This window comes from Trichechus manatus, unplaced genomic scaffold (genome assembly GCF_000243295.1).
Source record: "Trichechus manatus latirostris isolate Lorelei unplaced genomic scaffold, TriManLat1.0 scaffold00033, whole genome shotgun sequence".
Lineage (NCBI taxonomy): Eukaryota > Metazoa > Chordata > Mammalia > Sirenia > Trichechidae > Trichechus > Trichechus manatus.
This window is the reverse complement of record NW_004443969.1, coordinates 13,841,479-13,858,881: the sequence shown is the minus strand read 5'-3', so window position 1 is coordinate 13,858,881 and position 17,403 is coordinate 13,841,479.

Below are 17,403 nucleotides of genomic sequence, written 5' to 3'. Positions count from 1 at the left end.
GTCAGACATTGCCCTAATGGATGTTATTTTATATCACTCATTTTATTTCAATTCAATATATAAATGTGCATTCCTTCTCAATTTTTTCATGTAGGGCTAAGGTCTTTTCTTGTACTATGGATCTGCTCATTGTTAATCCATGCTAATTTCCATATAATCTGTGATATTCAGTTTTGATTTCTTTAAAATTGAACAAGAAATTAAAGATATCTTTAAAATGACTTAATTGAAAAAATAAAAAAATGTATGCTCAAACTCAAGAATTCTTGCTGCTAAGATTGCTCATACAAACATGGGTGAGAATTACCTTCTGATCTCCAGGTTACTAACCAATCAAATTCATAATTTTTTATTGCCATAAGATTTGAATTCCATGAGATCGTTCTAATATCTCACACTCCATGATTATCCCTCATTTTACTTAGTTAACTTGAGTGCTCTTGGCATCCCAAAGAGCTTAACAGAATTTCAAAATAAAAGGGAGTCTGTCATAGATTGAATTGTGTCCCCCCAAAAATGTGTGTATCAATTTGGCTAGGCCATGATTCCCAGTGTTTTGTGATTGTCCTCTATGTTGTGATTGTAATTTTACGCTAAAGAGGATTAGGGTGGGATTGTAACACCACCCTTACCCAGGTCACATCCCTAATCTAGTGTAAAGGGAGTTTCCCTGGGGTGTGGCCTGCACCACCTTTTATATCTCAAGAGATAAAAGGAAAGGGAAGCAAGCAGAGAATTGGGGACCTCATACCATCAAGAAAGCAGTGTTGGGATCAGAGCACGTCCTTTGGACCTGAGGTTCCTGCACTGAGACACTCCTAGACCAAGGGAAGACTGATGACAACGACCTTCCTCCAGAGCCGACAGAGAAAGCCTTCCCCTGGAGCTGATGCCCTGAATTTGGGCTTGTAGCTTACTGGACTGTGAGAGAATAAATTTCTCTTTGTTAAAACCTTCCACTTGTGGTATTTCTGTTAGAGCAGCACTAGATGACTAAGACAGAGTTTTATATAGAATTTCTAACACTCTATTAGAAGATAGGATCACGTAATTATAAAAAGTGATCTAGTCTTGTGCTCGCAACATGGTAGCCACTAGCCATGTGTGGCTATTTAGATTTAAATTTAATTAAAGTTAAATAAAATCTTAAAGTATTTTCCTCAGTCACATTAATGACACTTCAAGTGCTCAATAATTATATGGTTAGCTGCTACCATTTTGGATAAGAGCAGATTTTAGAACATTTCCTTCATCACAGAAAGTTCTCGTACTCAGTGTTGATCTAGACAAGCCCACTTTTTTTTTATGATTAGGGAAGCAAAGTCTCAGAAAGCTTAAATGATTTGCCCAAGTCTTTCTTCTATCCTGACAGTGAGCCAGGCATGAATTTCTGAAGCCTGAATCAAGGTTATTTCTACTGTATTCTCAAAAGCAACTCACACACACATATGTTCACATACACAGATGTTCACACACACACACACACACAGCTAAAAATAGTCACATTAATTAGGTCTTCCCCTGGTTTGCATGTGGCATGAAGTTTACGTCCAATGTGCAAACAAGAGATGGTGGAATAGAGAGGAGCTGGCAGTCTGTGTTGATGGCAGTGATTCAGGAAAACCAAGAGAGCCAGTGAAAGTGTAAGTTTCCTTCTAGAACATCTGAGTGTGAGGATTAGCCACTGTTGATTAGCATTAGCTGCAGAAAAGAAAGAAAAATAAAGAAGGTGCATGATTGATACTGTTAACAAGTGTCAGCCTTTGCTACTCTGTTTTTCCCAGAAAATTATTTTCTTTTCTTATAAATTCACATAAGCAGAACCTGTACAACTTATGTGTTACGTAAAGACTCTTTAAATAATTTCAAAAGTTGTAGGAATTGTGTAAAGAGCTCTTGTATACCTTTTACTCATTTTTGCTTTATCAGTTTACCTCTTCCTCCTTCCCTCTCCCTCTTTCTCTCTGTCTCTCCTTATCTCATGTGTACATATATTTTTATTTGAAAAAAAGTTGTGCAAAATATGCCTCTTTACCCCTAAATACTTTGGTGCAAGATATTTTCTTATGTAATCACAGTACAGCTATCAAAATCAGCAAAATTATCATTGATACTATTTTTTTTTTTTTACCATATTCTAGCAATTATTTTTACATAGTAGTCCTCACAAACTCCTTACATGAGCAAAAGAAAGGCATCCTTCTAAAATCCTACTTTAATGTTATTTTTCCCATAATGGCCTGATTGATACAAAATATTTGCTTATGTTTTCCGGAAAGACTTAGTCATTGCATTTGTCTTATTTCACGAGTAAACCTCAGGCTCAGCAAACATTTAGCCATGTTAGCCATTAGTATGATGGCTAAAATATTGAAGTTGTCAAGGATTTCATTTTACCTGGATCCACAATCAACACACATGGAAGAAGCAGTCAAGAAATCGAACAACGTATTGCATTGGGCAAATCTGCTGCAAAAGACCTCTTTAAAGTGTTAAAAAGCAAGGATGTCACTTTGAGGACTAAGGTGCTCCTGATCCAAGCCATGGTATTTTCAGTTGCCTCATATTCATGTGAAAACTGGACAATAAATAAAGAAGACTGAAGAAGAATTGATACATTTGAATTACAGTTTTGGCAAAGAATATTGAATATATCATGGACTGTTAGAAGAGTGAACTAATCTGTTGTGGAAGAAGTACAGTCAGAATGCTCCTTAGAAGGGAGGATGGCAAGACTTCTTCTTACATAATCTGGGTGTGTTATCCGAAGAGACCAGTATCTAGAGAAGCACATCATGCTAGGTAAGGTAGAAGCTTCAAGAGATAGAAGAAGCCGCTCAACAGGATAGATTGACACAGTGGCTGTAACAATGGGATCAAATATACCAATGATTGAGACCAGGCTGTGTTTCTTTCTGTTGTTCATAGGGTCACTATGAGTGGAAACCTACTCTACAGCAATTAACAACAATACCAGCCCTTAGCGTATTCAATAATCTTCTTGAAGGTCATTGACCATTTATTCTTGTAATTCAGTCAAAACACAATTATGGACATTTAGAAATTGAATAAACTGAAGCCCTCGTCAACTTAAAAAAGTGATACTTTTCTCAGTCTGTGCATATGTGGTTTAAACTCTTATTAGATTACCATTAGGAAAGTGGAGAAATAATGATTAAAAAAGATACATAAAGACAAATTGTCCTATCTCTTGGAGATTATCGTGCAATGTATCTCCATTCTCCATTTCTTCAATATGTTTTCATTTCTTTTATTTTTTTTAACCAGACCTTGGTTTTATTTCTCTCACCTGCATATTAAGTGAATCATTTCAATTGATTTTGGTTTTAATATTCTAGCTTTATGTTGCAGGAAGCCCTGGTAGCACAGTGGTTAAGAGCACAGCTGCTAACCAAAGGCTTGGCAGTTGGAATCTACCAGCTCCTCCTTGGAACCCTATGGGCAATTCTACTCTGTCCTATAGGTTTGCTATGAGTCAGAATCAACTGGACAGCAACATGTTTGGTTTTTTTGGTTTATATTGTACTGTGTCAGTCAAACACTTCTATACAAAAGACAGAGTCTCCCATTTGTGAAGCCATGCTTACACTCTTTACCAATAGATAAGTGGAAATATTCCACCAAGCTAATGTTCAGGTCAAAAGACAAGTTCACTCAGGCCATAGCTATATGCTTAACTATATTTAGATTGAATGGTGTGCCTGTCATTTAGAAATTACCGTTAATGATTTTCTTATAAATTTATAGTAGGAAAATAAAATTAAATATATGTCCTAGAATGGTGATTCCATCTTTGAAACATCAATTACATCGTCTTTTCTGCATGCTCCCTGTTCAGATTACTAGACTCATTTCCACATGGAAATTTTGTGATCTTGGCATTACCAAAAGCCTAAGCAGGCATTTCAGTGTGGAATATTCTGTGATCTATGAAACCCACTTTGTATCAGGGAGAAATGATTAGCTAAAATCTGGCAAAGAAGGCTACTCTTGGCAGAGAGTAGGTATATATTCATACAGTGCTTTGCTTCTAAATAAAAACTTAATTACAGCAACATACAAATACACACACATGATAGACAGTAGGTAGGTAGATAGATAGAGAGAGAGAGAGATTGTTTCTTCTTAACTTCATGAAACAAAGCCTCCCCAGACTTCCCTGCAGTAGAAGTGTTGTATTCTGTGCAGTCCCCATATGGGCACTAGAAAGCCGTTCTGGTATAAGTTGGCTGGGAGGAAATAAAACAAACAACTACTAGGTTCTCAGTTTTGTGGTTTAAGACTGTAGGGAAAGTCTTGTTCCTGACTCCAAACACTGCAACATTGAAAGAGAAAAACAGTGGCAGAGCAAGTCATAATGATAACAAGCTTAAAGGGATATTGGTCTGAGTCTTCTCATTGCTTGTGCCAAAGAGAAGCCTTTCGCTCCATTTATTCCAAGTCCATTGTACAGCTCATTTCCAATACTTACAGAGACTTCTTTATGTCAACTGATTTCATAAAGTAGCTATTATTTGCCCATTAGACATGATCCCAATGCCAGTTGGCTATTGGGTGTATGAGGGCTTTATGTTGGTAGTATTGCTCTGGTCAAACTTTCTCTACGTTCTCTGGAGCCTGTCTGTTTTGCCAATGAAAAACATATGCATTGTGCTACCTTACACACAGTTAAACAACAAAAAGCAAACCTGTGGCTGTCGAGTTGACTCCAACTCATAGTCACCCAACAGGACAGAGTAGAATTGCCCCATAGGGTTTCCAAGGCTGAAATCTTTATGGAAGCAGACTGCCACATCTTTTTCCCATAGAGCAGCTGGTGAATTTGAATTGCTGACATTTCGTTTAGCAGCTGAGCTTTTAACGACTGTGCCACCAGGGCTCCTACATACAGTTGGTGGGTAGAAATTTATAATTTGAAGGGACCACAGAATTCATCTAATTCCTCCAATAATATTGTAAGCACTTTCAAAGTATGGTGCTTTGTTCCTCTTTTTAATCTTAGCCCCTAGTTCAGTGTCCAACTCATAGTAGGTACTCAGATCACATTAGTGTTTGATAGTATACACCAGCAGCTTTGTTGATTTTATAACAAAGTGAATTGAAATCCAGAGAAGCTAAGTAATTGTCCCATTGTCACACAGCCCGTTAATGAAAGAGTATAGAGTTGGAAGTAAACAGGTCAACATTAATCCCATTGCACATCAACCCCACTGCATGTCACTGTCTTAAACCCAGTTGATGCCAAGTAACTGCTATAATCACCCTCCTGTAACTCAATAAATGATTGCTGGGTACCACTGTTCAGAGAGTAGATAGGTTTTTTTTTGTTTTTGTTTTTTTACTTTGAAAATGGAGATATGTTATGATGGAAATAGCCTGGAGCTTACAGTCACAATGCAGGCTTATGGATCTTCTTCTCAATAGCTATGTGACTATAAGCAAGTAGAAAATTTCTTCAGCTTTAGTTTCTTCATCTACAAAATAAGGATAATAATTGTGGACATAATTAGGAAGAGTCTGAAAACTTTTTCACATATGATCTTAGATAGTACTACATGAGCACTATTGTTGTTAGTTGATATCAAGTCCATTCTGACTCATGGCGGCCACTGTTCAAAAGCAATCTACTAATAAGAGAATTACTATTTTAACTGTATAGGTGAAACAACTACTAATAAAGGTAATTATTGTATTAATTATATATAATCTCATATATTATGTTTATAACCGAAAATCTGTTACCTTCGAATTGATTCTGACTCATAGTGACTCTATAGGACAGAGTAGAACTGCCCCATAGGGTTTCCAAGAAGCAGCTGGTGGATTCGAACTGCCAAAGTTTTGGTTAGTGGTGGAGTTCTTAAGCCACTGTGTCATCAGAGCTCCTATATTATGTTTATATATAATATAAATTAATAATTAATTTATTTTGCACAGTGTGAGAAAGGGTTTGTTAGACCTATGGGCATAAGGAAATCCTTGCCAAAAGTTTGAAATGTAGGTGGATATATTGGTATGCATTGGCTCATAGGCAATGTCATATAAGAATAATTAACACTAAATAGGAACATCCTCCAACTTTTCATTTTTTGCTCCTTCTCTTGCATATTATGCACTAAAAGGCCCGATTCACTAAGCGTCATTACCTCCCCAGGCTCAGCCGGCATGAGCCAGGGGAATATTATATGCTACACTCTGAGAGGAAAAGCTCCTGGTGTGAAACAAATTAACACAGCACCGGGAGCCGTTTTACAAATTACCTCTTCCAATGTGTATACTGGCACCACAGTACACCCTAAAGCCCAGTGTTCACATCAATTAGATGAGGAGCTCAGTCCCAGAAGTCATTTTCTTCATGCTGACTCAGGCTGAAAACTTCCCTTTAGAACCAGAAAATGAGCAGACTCAAGATGGGCTAATGACTTTCTGAGATTTCTTTCTGGGAAACAGTATCTAGATGTTTCAATTTGGCTATTTCCAACTGTATGTGCCATTTTTATTTCCTAAGTATATATATAAGGAACCCTGGTGGCAAAAATGTTAAGTGCTCGACTGCTAACTGAAAGATTGGTGGTTCAAATCCACCTAGCTGCTCTGCAAGAGTAAGGCCTGGCGATATGCTTCTGTAAAGACTATAGTCTAGAAAACCCGATGGGGCAGTTCTCCTCTGTCACATGGGGTCACTGTGATTCAGAATCAGCTTGATGGCACCTAACAACAATGAGTACATATATAGAGGTCCCTGGTATTTGCTTCTACTCCTTTCAATTTTTTCCCATATTAGTAATAAATAATTACAAAATAAAATTTGATTTCAAAGGTTCATCTATTGCCTGTCCTCTTTTCTTTACTTTAGGTGACCTCTAAGCTCTTTTCCAACCCTGAGAGGCCCTGACTGACCTAGTTATTAAACTGAAAACAGGGAAGAAATTTCTTATAACAAGAATTCTAAAGGAGGGAACTAAAATAGGCAGACTGGAAAGAATAAGGAGAGAGAGAAAAGAAAAAAAATGTTCGAAGCACCTAAAAATATTCCTGGGAAGGTGTTCAGAAACAACAAACACTTTTACTAAAGTCTTGAGGTGTTTTATGACAGCAAGGCGTGTTTCATAGAAAAAAGAAAAGCATGACATGTTACTTGCTATAAATGCAGCACTTTTCTTCACAAAGAGTTTTTTTTTTTTTTTTTTTCTGTTTATTATTCAGTAGGTCCTTTCAGAGTTCTTGTGGCGGGAATCTGGAAGGATAAAATGTTTCCCCTCATTTTTTTTGTGAGAAGGTGGTGGGGGAAAAGGAATATGGATGGAGATGGGGAAGGCAATTAATCAACACACCTGTGCCCAGTAACTTTCTCCAGTGCAAGAGAGGGTGCCTTGTGATTGCAGCCATCTTGAATAACTCAAGACCAATAGGAGCCCATTAAAAAAGGGAGCAGCAAACAAAGTCCCAGCAAACTTCCTAACTCCAAGGTTTCAGGAGAAATTCTTCCCTTTTATACAACCTTTAGGTGTCCAGTGTCCTTATGATGCTGGTTCCTCTGGTTTTCTTCTTTTCCTCTCTACTCCCAAGCAATTCTCATTCCTGGTAGAAAAGAGAAGAAGAATTTTAGAGGTTGTAAGTGAATTAAATAGACACAGAATAATAAAAGCATTATTAAGCCCCCATAGCAAAGGAGAAGAAGTTTCAAGCCAAGTATGTGCTTCCAAAAGAGCCATTGGTCATTGGCCTGAAGAAGGAAGGGCAGGTGCTTAATTCCTGTAATTGTACAGTGTTTGTGTGGAGGAGATGAGAGAGAATGAAAGAGAGATAAGGCAAAATGAGAGTAGGAACTTGCAAAGCATTGATTCTCTTTAAGAATATTAACAAACCATCTGGTTTTACAAACGTCATCACAGTCAACATCATGAATCGTGTCACCCCTGTAAATGTTTTTCCCCTCTGTATTAGTTTCCTAGGTCTGCCGTAACAAAGTACCCAAAACTGGGTAGCTTAAAACAACACAAGTTTATTCTCAGAGTTCTGAAGGCTAGAAGTCCAAAATCAAGGTGTTGGCAGAGCCAGGTTTCTTCTGAAATCTCTAGGGAAGATTCTTTCCTTGTCTCTTCCAGCTTCTGATAGCCCCAGGTGTTCCTTGTTTGTGACAGCCTGTCTTAGGCTGGGTACTCTAGAGAAGCAAAACCAGTAAAGTGTATAAATATATATATAGAGAGAGATTTTATCAAGGCAACAGCTCATGTGACTGTAGAGGCTAGAACGTCCCAAGTCCATGGATCAGGGTAGAGGCCTCTCCCAAGTCACACGGCTGCAGAAGCTGGCAAGCCCAAGATCAGCAGGTCGGAGAGCAGGGCTCCCGCTCACAGTCTGTGCAAATTGACGAATCCCAGGTTTGGCAGATAAGCTGACAGCTCAAGTCCCAAGAACGGGAGATGAGACAACAGGAAGCAGCTGCAGGATCCAGAGACAGCAAAAAGCCAGAAAGTCTGCTTATATACAGATACGGGCCACACCCCCAAGGAGACTCCCTTTCATCTGATTGGCTACTCACAGTATATTCAATCATGTGAGTGATTACATTAAAACAGGGAGACTCATGGCCCAGCCAAGTTGACACACAATCTTAACCATCACACAACCTAACTTCACTCTCTGCCTCTGTCTTCACATGGCCATCTTCCCTCTGTGTTCATGTCTTCACATGACATACACCTCTCTGTATCTGTCTCTGTGTCTCCTCTCCTCTTCCTATAAGAACATCAGTCATACTGAATTAAAAAAAAAAAAAAACAACCTGTTTCCATTGAGTTGATTCTGACTCATAATGACCCTATAGGACAGAGTAGAACTGCCCCATAGGGTTCCCAAGGAGTGGCTGGTGGATTTGAACTGCCAAACTTTTGGTTAGCAGTCGCGCTCTTAACCACTGTGCCACCAGGGCTCCAAAGTTCACCAGGTCCCTCAAAAAAATACCAGGTTTCTTGGTATCCACTGTACCCTTCACAGAAGATCGAACTCCCCGTGGATTAAATTCTCTCTCTTCCTTTTTTCATTTTTTTGTATTGTAGTAAGGCCCACCCTAACCCAGTATTACCTCATCTTAACTTAATTGCATTTGCAAAGACCCTGTTTTCAAATAAGGTCACATCCGCAGGTACTAGGGGTTAAGACTTCAACATATCTTTTGGGGGGAAACAATTCAACCCATAACACCCTTAAATACCTTATTTTCAGCTAGTATTATATTAGGTTTAATCAAAAATCTAATATTCAGATCAAGGTTTATTTTTTGATTTTATACCTTAAAAGAGTAGGTTTTTTTTTTGGTAATTCTATGCCCAACACTTGGATTAAGGTCATATTGTTGAAAATAGGAACTACAAAGATGAGAAAAAATGAAAATAACATCTTGCAATACTTTATGTAAGTGACTTTGCATTATTTTCTGATCCTAAATCTGAGTCAGTAATTTCTCCCAGACAACTGGATGTAGGGTTGAATAGAAGAAGTCTACTGAACTCTAAGGAGCATTTTAATTACTTTTGTGATTTATTACTTACCGGGATAATTCCGGAGACTCAGCCAAGTTGCTTACCAGAGCTATGAGAAATTGCTGGTTGTGAATTACAGGTGAGCTACATTAATCATTTCTGGGGTTTTGTCAGTGTGGGTTTTCACCTCATGGTGCTTCTACCCCAAACTATAGAACATAATATGTTAACTCTACATCACTATGCCTTCAGATCAGAAATCAAGGTATCTGTCCCGACGGCACCCTGGCTACATTTTGAAAACCAAAACTAGTTTCATTTGTCTTGAATCTGGCTAAAAGACAATTAGATTGGCCAGATGATGGCTTGAGTTATTAGTTCATTTCTTTATATATATATATATGTATATATATATATATATATATATATATATAAAAGTAAACATTGCACAAGACCCTGTTCTAGGTGCTGGAGCCACATAGTGAATAAAATCCAAGTCCTCACTCTTGTTAAACTTACATTCTAGAGGTAGGGGACAGAGATAAATAAGTAAAAATCCATTGGGTAGTAAAAACTGGATAGAAAGTAAGATTGAGAGATTCTACTTTATATAGGGAAGTCGAGAAAGGTTTCTTTGTTAAGGGCATATGTGTACAGAAATGTAAAGAAATGGAGAAAGAGACAATGACTGAACCTGGGGGAGAGCTTGTTAACCAGAGTATGCAGCACTCAAAGGGCCTGAGGTGTGTTTAAGGACAAACGGGGAGGATGATGTGTCTGGACTAGAGTGAGCAAGGTAGATGGTGCTAAGAGTAGCTCAGAAAGTTTGCTGGATGCTGAAATGGCCAGAACCTATGCCATAGTGAGGATCTTCCATTTTACTCTGAGTCTGAAGTTTGAGAAGGAAGTGGCAAGACCTCGTATACATTGTATTAGCATCATTCTGGTTGATAAGGGTGGAAGAGACAATAAGGGGCAAGGGGAGATTTAGGGAGTCTAATTGAAGGACTATTGCTATTAATCAGGCAAGAGATGAAAGTGATTGAAAACAGTGAGAAATACCCACCTTCTGTGTATAATTCAAAAGCATGCAAAGGCATATTTGATGACAGATCAGCTGTAGATGAGACAGAGAGTGGCTGTGAATGATTCTAAGGTTTTTAGCCTGATCAAGTGGTAGAACGGAGGCCTACCTACTGAGATAGGCAACCATGCGAAGAGTAGATTAGGTACATTTGAATTAAAAGTTTGTTTTTTAACACGTTAAATTTGTGGCTCCTAGTAGATATCTAAGCGGAGATGTCAAATTAATGGCGGATACTTAAAAAAAAAAAAAAAAACCCATTGCTCTCAAGCTGATTTCAACTCACGGCAACTCCATGTGTTACAGGGTAGAACTGAGCTTAGAAGATTTTCTGTGCTGCAACCTTTAGGGATTCAGATCAACAGGCCTTTCTTCTGTGGCACCACCGGGTGGGATCAAACCATCAACCTTTCAGTTAGTAATCAAGCAAGAACTGTTTGTGCCATCCAGGAGTCTCTCAGTGGCTGTACATAGAAATCAGGATTTCATTAAAGAAGTCCAGATTGGAGGAAAAAAATGGAAATTACCAGATAGGGATTGTATGCAAAGCCATGTCACTGCATGAGATCAGTTAGGAGTGAGTATAGAGACAGAAGACGAAGAGTTCTGAAGACAAAGAGCTGCAGTGCTTCTACATTTAGAGGTCAACCTGAAGTGGAAGAAACAAACAAATGGAGGTGGTGGGACGGAAATAAAAACAGCGGAGGAGCTGGCAGTTAGAAGGAGGAGTAAACCAAGAGACTGTTGTGTGAACAAATTGTTTGAAGAAGGAGAAAGTAATCAGAGTCTCAAATCTGCTGTCAGGTAGAGAGCAATGAGGACTGAGAGATTTCCTTTGGATGTGGCAACATGGATGTTACTGGTAATGTTGGCAAAACTCAGAGTATCCTCTCCACTATTTATCTCAAGAAGCAACCAGCCACATACACCTCATTTCCAGCCATCGGGCCAAAGCCTTTTCTAGAAAAAGCAGTATCTGAAATAGCTAACATCAATCCAAAAAAATTACACACTGAAATGAAAAACAAAACTAGAAGAAGAAATATTCAACCAACATCTTTTTCTATTTTCTACAGGACTAAAGTGCACCTGACCCGAGCCATGGTATTTTCAAGAGCCTCATATGCATGCCAAAGCTGGACATGTATAAGGAAGACCGAAGAATAATTGACACTTTGAATTATGGTGTTGGCAAAGAATATTGAATATACCATGGACTGTCAGAAAAACAAATCTGTGTTGGAAAAACTGTAGCCAGAATGCTCCTTAGAAGCAAAGATGGCGAAACTTTGTCTCACATGCTTTGGACATGTTGTCAGGAGGGATCAGTCCCTGGAGAAGGACATCATGCTTGGTAAAGCAAAGGGTCAGCAAAAAAGAGGAAGACCCTCAAGAAGATGGATTGACACAGTGGCTGCAACAGAGAACTCAAGCATAGCAATGATTGTGAGGATGGTGCAGGACCAGGCAGTTTTGTTGGGTTGTACACTGCTATGTTCTGTTGTACTTTGCTGTGAGTTGGAACCGACTCAACAGCACCTAACAACATAATAACACATCAGGTCGTATTAATGTTATATTCTTATTAAAAAAAAAAGGTTGTTTTGCTTTGTTTCTCAGTTTTTCTTGTGAAGGGAAAATGTCCATTATTAAGTTAAATCATTTTTCAATTTAGTTGAATTTGTGTCAAATCTAAGCAAGTTAAGTCAAGCATTCAAAAACCTAATTTTAATGACTGACAATTAAAACAAGTTATTTTTGGCTATCTGAGTCCAGTGTCATCTAGTAAGTGGACATGTTTTTCTCTCTTATAATGATATTGATTGCTTAACTTTGAATATGCCCTATGTTTTTATTATTCTTTTTAATGTGTGGCAATTTGGTGATTAGATCAATATACATAACAATCTAGAATATCTTGATTATTGCAGTTATTTTGGTGTACAAATGGCATTTTTGTTTTATTTATCCTTTGAACTTATGTATCTGGTTTTATGTGTATCAACAGAGAATATTCGCGGCATCTAACATGCTCAGTCAATACCTGTGCAAGGAATGAATGAATGATTAAATGAGTGGATTTTTTCATAGTCTACTGCCTAAGTTTTGGGTAGACATGACAGGATTACGTGCCTTAATACGTGGTCTTAATAAAGACCAGAGCGTATTAACTGATGATCAAAATAAAGAATCAAGGTGTTTTGTGGACCATCCAACTGGGAAGAAAGTAAACTGTTATGATTAGTCATTAGTTTCAGTACTCTTCTAAGGAGAGCTAGGGAAACCTCAGGTCTACCTTTAAAAAGTGGTTTTATTTCTGTTTTGAATAGTTGTAGCTACATGCACATATACACACACACAAACACACACATAAAATGAGATAATTTGAAAAACTGAGTTCATATGCTACATGGTTGGAGTACAGTTAACATTTCCCACAAATTGCAGCTTAGTGAATTGATTACATTTATTGCATGCACTATCTTAGGTGTTTGACTGTGTGACCCATTTGAGACAGCACAGGGATGTGCTTGTCCTAAAAGCCAGAGGCAAACTGATATGTGAATGTGAGCATATGCATTTCCAGGGAGGCCGAGGGATATAGTGAGAGTCATTTCTGTCACAGCAGTTGCCTTTGCTAGATTATGATTGAACGACTGATTTTGGTGGTTTCTTGTTTTGTATGTGTGCACCCATTCTCATAGCCTCCAGGTGTATAGACAATAGCAATCAAGAGGCAACAAATATCAATATTAAAAAGGAAAACAACTTGTTGTAGTGCAAGAATAAACACAGTGGGCAAACAGTGCTTTCCAACCTTCACAAATACTGACTGCCCCTTTGAGACAAGCCAACTTAAAATCATGGTCTTAACACCACATTGGAAAGTTTCATTGAGAAGAATTGTGCTGGATTCAAAATCGAGTTTTCAGAGTTTCCAAAAAAAAAAAAAAAAAGGAAGAAAATGTTCCTTCTCTCTTTCCACAATGAGTAAACCTGGGAGCCATTATCAGAAATGATAATATTAATTGCACAAAGATTTCAGAGAGAGAGACGTCATCGCAACACAGGTCAGTAAGCAAACTTTGAAGGATTTGTGGAAGGAAAGTTAATACTAGACCCTGGAATCAGACACAAAGTACCCCAGTACAGGACTACATGTAGTTGGCGTTTCGAAAATTTGGGTTTATGCAGTCAACCCAGACATTTTTCAGCAATATTGACTGAGAGCCAACTGTGTTACGTGTTGAATGTTATAAAGCACGTAACAGAAAGAAATATGTACTTCTATGACGTCTGGAAATGAGATATGAAATACTGACACTTAAAAATAAATGTGAGTGGGGCTCTCCAGGAGCTGAAATTCAAGTGGCAGGCAAGTGAAGTTCATTTCAGACCCATGATAAAGACATCGTCTAGAAGTCAAAGAGAACAGGGTCATCCTGACAAGGTCCATGTCAAAAAAAGACAAAAACCTTATAAAATCAGTGTACAGTGAATGCCCTGAATGTGTTGCTGATTATACATCTGGTTTGGCAAGTAAACAGCAATATTCAAAGTGCCACATACATGCAGACCTTACGGGGTACTTTTTGCATATGATTTTAGATCCTGTTTTTATTTTTTTTTCTCGTAAAACCTCCAGAGTTGAGTTTCGGTTTACAGTGATGAAAAATCTTATTGATTAAGGGTCGGGTTGCATTGCCAATTAATGTAATTGCTGTCAATAAGTTGTACACTTGTAAAAAGTTGAATTGGCAAAAGTTGTGTGATAGATATATTTACAACAACAACAAAAACAAAAGAGTAGCTGCTGAGGCTGCTTATGTACAACCAAACACCTCTTGAGATTTGGTTTCTTGTTTTGGAGGTTTAGGGTCATGGTTTCATGGGACATCCCAGTTGATTGACCTAAAAAGATGTTTGGTGCTTCTGCTCTATTTCCTAGTCCATTGTGTAGTGCCTGCAGTCTTAAATGCTTGCAAGGAGTCATCCAAGTTACAACAATTAGTCTCTATTTGACTGAAGTAACAGAGGAAGAAGGAAGAAGGAGAGTCAGGTATAGGAGGAAGAATAAAAATGTGTAATTATTTGCTTCCATGAACAACTGCCTGCTTTGCCATAAGACCAGAAGAACTGGATGGTACCCATGTATCATTACTGAAAGTTTTGATCAAAGATTCTATAGAAGAATCATGGTTAAAAAGGAGAAAATGCAGAACAGAATTTCAAATTCTCATGGAATCCAGATATCTGGGTCTATGGTGGCTGGATGTGAAATTATTGCTCTGAGATCATCTTTAAACCTTAAGCCAAAAATATACCCTAAGTCTTCTTAAAACCAAACAATAGTTTAGCTTAACTAATAAAGAATGTCTGCCTTGAGCTTTGTGCTCTTTTAAGAACTATCTCTATGGGATTGAAATGACAACAGCCAACTGGAAAGATTAGACAGGAAGCAGGGGGCAATGAGTTTATGTTAATGGGGAGGAACAATTCAGAAAAGGACAGTGAGATTGATTTCACAACTTGAAGAATGTAACCAATGTCTCTGAACTGTACATGTAGAAATTGTTAAAATGGTATGTGTTCTGCTGTGTATATTCTAAACAAAAGCAATAAAAAATTAAATTATTTCATAAAGAGAAGATATATATAAGCTTTTAAGATGGTTTGGATATTCACTTGGTATTAAAAAAAAAATCATTTACATTCCCTCCAAGATGTGTTATTAAACAAATAATTTCATAAATAAGAATCAGCACAAAGCTGGTTCCTAGGAGGCAGACTCTCCTCTACTAACTGGCCCAGCTCATAGCCAGTGTAGCAGCTGGCTCAGCTCTCTTCACTGCTTTCCTAGCAGCAGCTTTCAGCCATCACTGCCAACTTTACTGCAGGTCCTTTTTCCAGGCCTGTCACTGCAGTTTCCGTGGCAGGGCCCCCTTCTGGGCCTCTTGTCATGGGCTCTCTGCCACCTATCCCTTCCAGGCTCCTTGCCATCTTCAGTGTTACAGCTCTTGACCTGTATTACAGCTCTTTTGAGGAGGTTCCCCTCACAGTAGACCTTGGGTTCAGCTTGCTTTGCTCCAGGCTTTTCTTGGCCTTGAAGTTCTCTCCTTGCCTCTTCTCTCTCTGCCTCTTGTCTAAAAACTTCCATGGGGTTCGCTGCCTATATAAGCAAACTCCTGGTCAATTCATGGTATGGCTTTCCTTGTAGGATCACAAACCAACCAATCCCACACAGTGGATTTTCAAGCCACTATCTGAATAGTAAACTGACCAATCTCTTGCAAGATTGTGACTCAGTTGATCATTCTGAGAGAATCACAAGCTGAGTAGTTTTGCAAAAAAACTAGGGAAAAAGTAAAAACTCCTCTGAGCTTTGGAAGAAAAATCTCCTAAGTTGTTTTTCCAAAGAACCAAGGCAAAAGACCACATAAAGAAACTCGTTTCGCCACAGTTATACTAGGATGTTCTTATTTCTTATGGTGATGAAAAGTCATTGCTCATCCAAGAAATTAAGGTTCTGAAAAAGTCCCTGGGTTTGGAATTGCTCGTAAACAACATTCATCCAAATAGTCCCATCATACATGCTCCCCTCAGCCTTTACAATTGTAATTGTAGAAATAAAGAAAAAAAAAAAAAAACTACATCTTTCTCAAAATAGCCAAGGGTATTTTTAAAATACTAAGACAGAAATAGAGGAGACAATTTAAATAAGCCTACTTCCCTGCCTTTATCTCAAGTTTACTTTCTATTCGTATGGGAAATCATGCATACAAACCAATGAAATAAATTCTGCTAGATGTGAAAAAGACAAATAACAAAAAGTAAATACTCCAAGGACACACGGAGGACTGTGAGACATTTTGTGTGTGAAGTCAAAAGCTGGAAACGTCCTCAGTTAATTAACAGACATGTAAGTATACCTCAAAGGTCCCTGGGAGTTACAAATGCTTTGGGTTTAATCACTATCCTAAAGTTTGGTAGTTCTAACCCACCCAGCAGTGCTGTGGAAGGCAGGCCTGGCAATCTGCTTCTGTAAAGATTGTTGTTGTTGTTAGCTGCCATCAAGCCGATTCTGACTCATGGAGACCCCATGTGTGCAGAGTAGAACTGCTCCATAGGGTTTTCAAGGCTGTGACCTTTCAGAAATAGATCACCAGGCCTGTCTTCTGAGGCACATCTTGGTGGGTTCAAACCGCCAAACTTTCAGCTTGTAGTTGAGCACTTATCCAGTTGTGCTCCACAGGGTCACCCTGTAAAGATTACAGCCAAGATAACCCTATGGAGCAGTTCTACTCTGTAACGCATGGGGTTGCCATGAGTCAGAATTTACTCCACAGCAACAGGTTTGGGACACCATAACCACCAAAGCAGGCTTGATATCTCAGCATATCTTCAAGGTTCTTATTAACTACTTGCCTTTCCTCTTCATTATGACTAAAGTGCATCTCACAATTTCTGTATCATAGAGATTGGAGGAGGATACAGAATACATTGGCAAAAGGCATGTGTATAGAAATAGAAATACCGTACAATCTAGCGATCCCACTCCTAGGAATATATCCTAGAGAAACAAGAGCCATCACACGAATAGACATGTGCACACCCATTCATTGCCGCTTTGTTCACAATACCAAAAAGATGGAAACAACCTAGATGACCATCAACAGATGAATGGATAAACAAACTATGGTACATACACACAATGGAGTACTACACAACAATAAAGAACAGTGATGAATCTGTGAAGCATCTCATAACATGGATGAAACTGGAGGACATTATGCTGAGTGAAATAAGTCAATC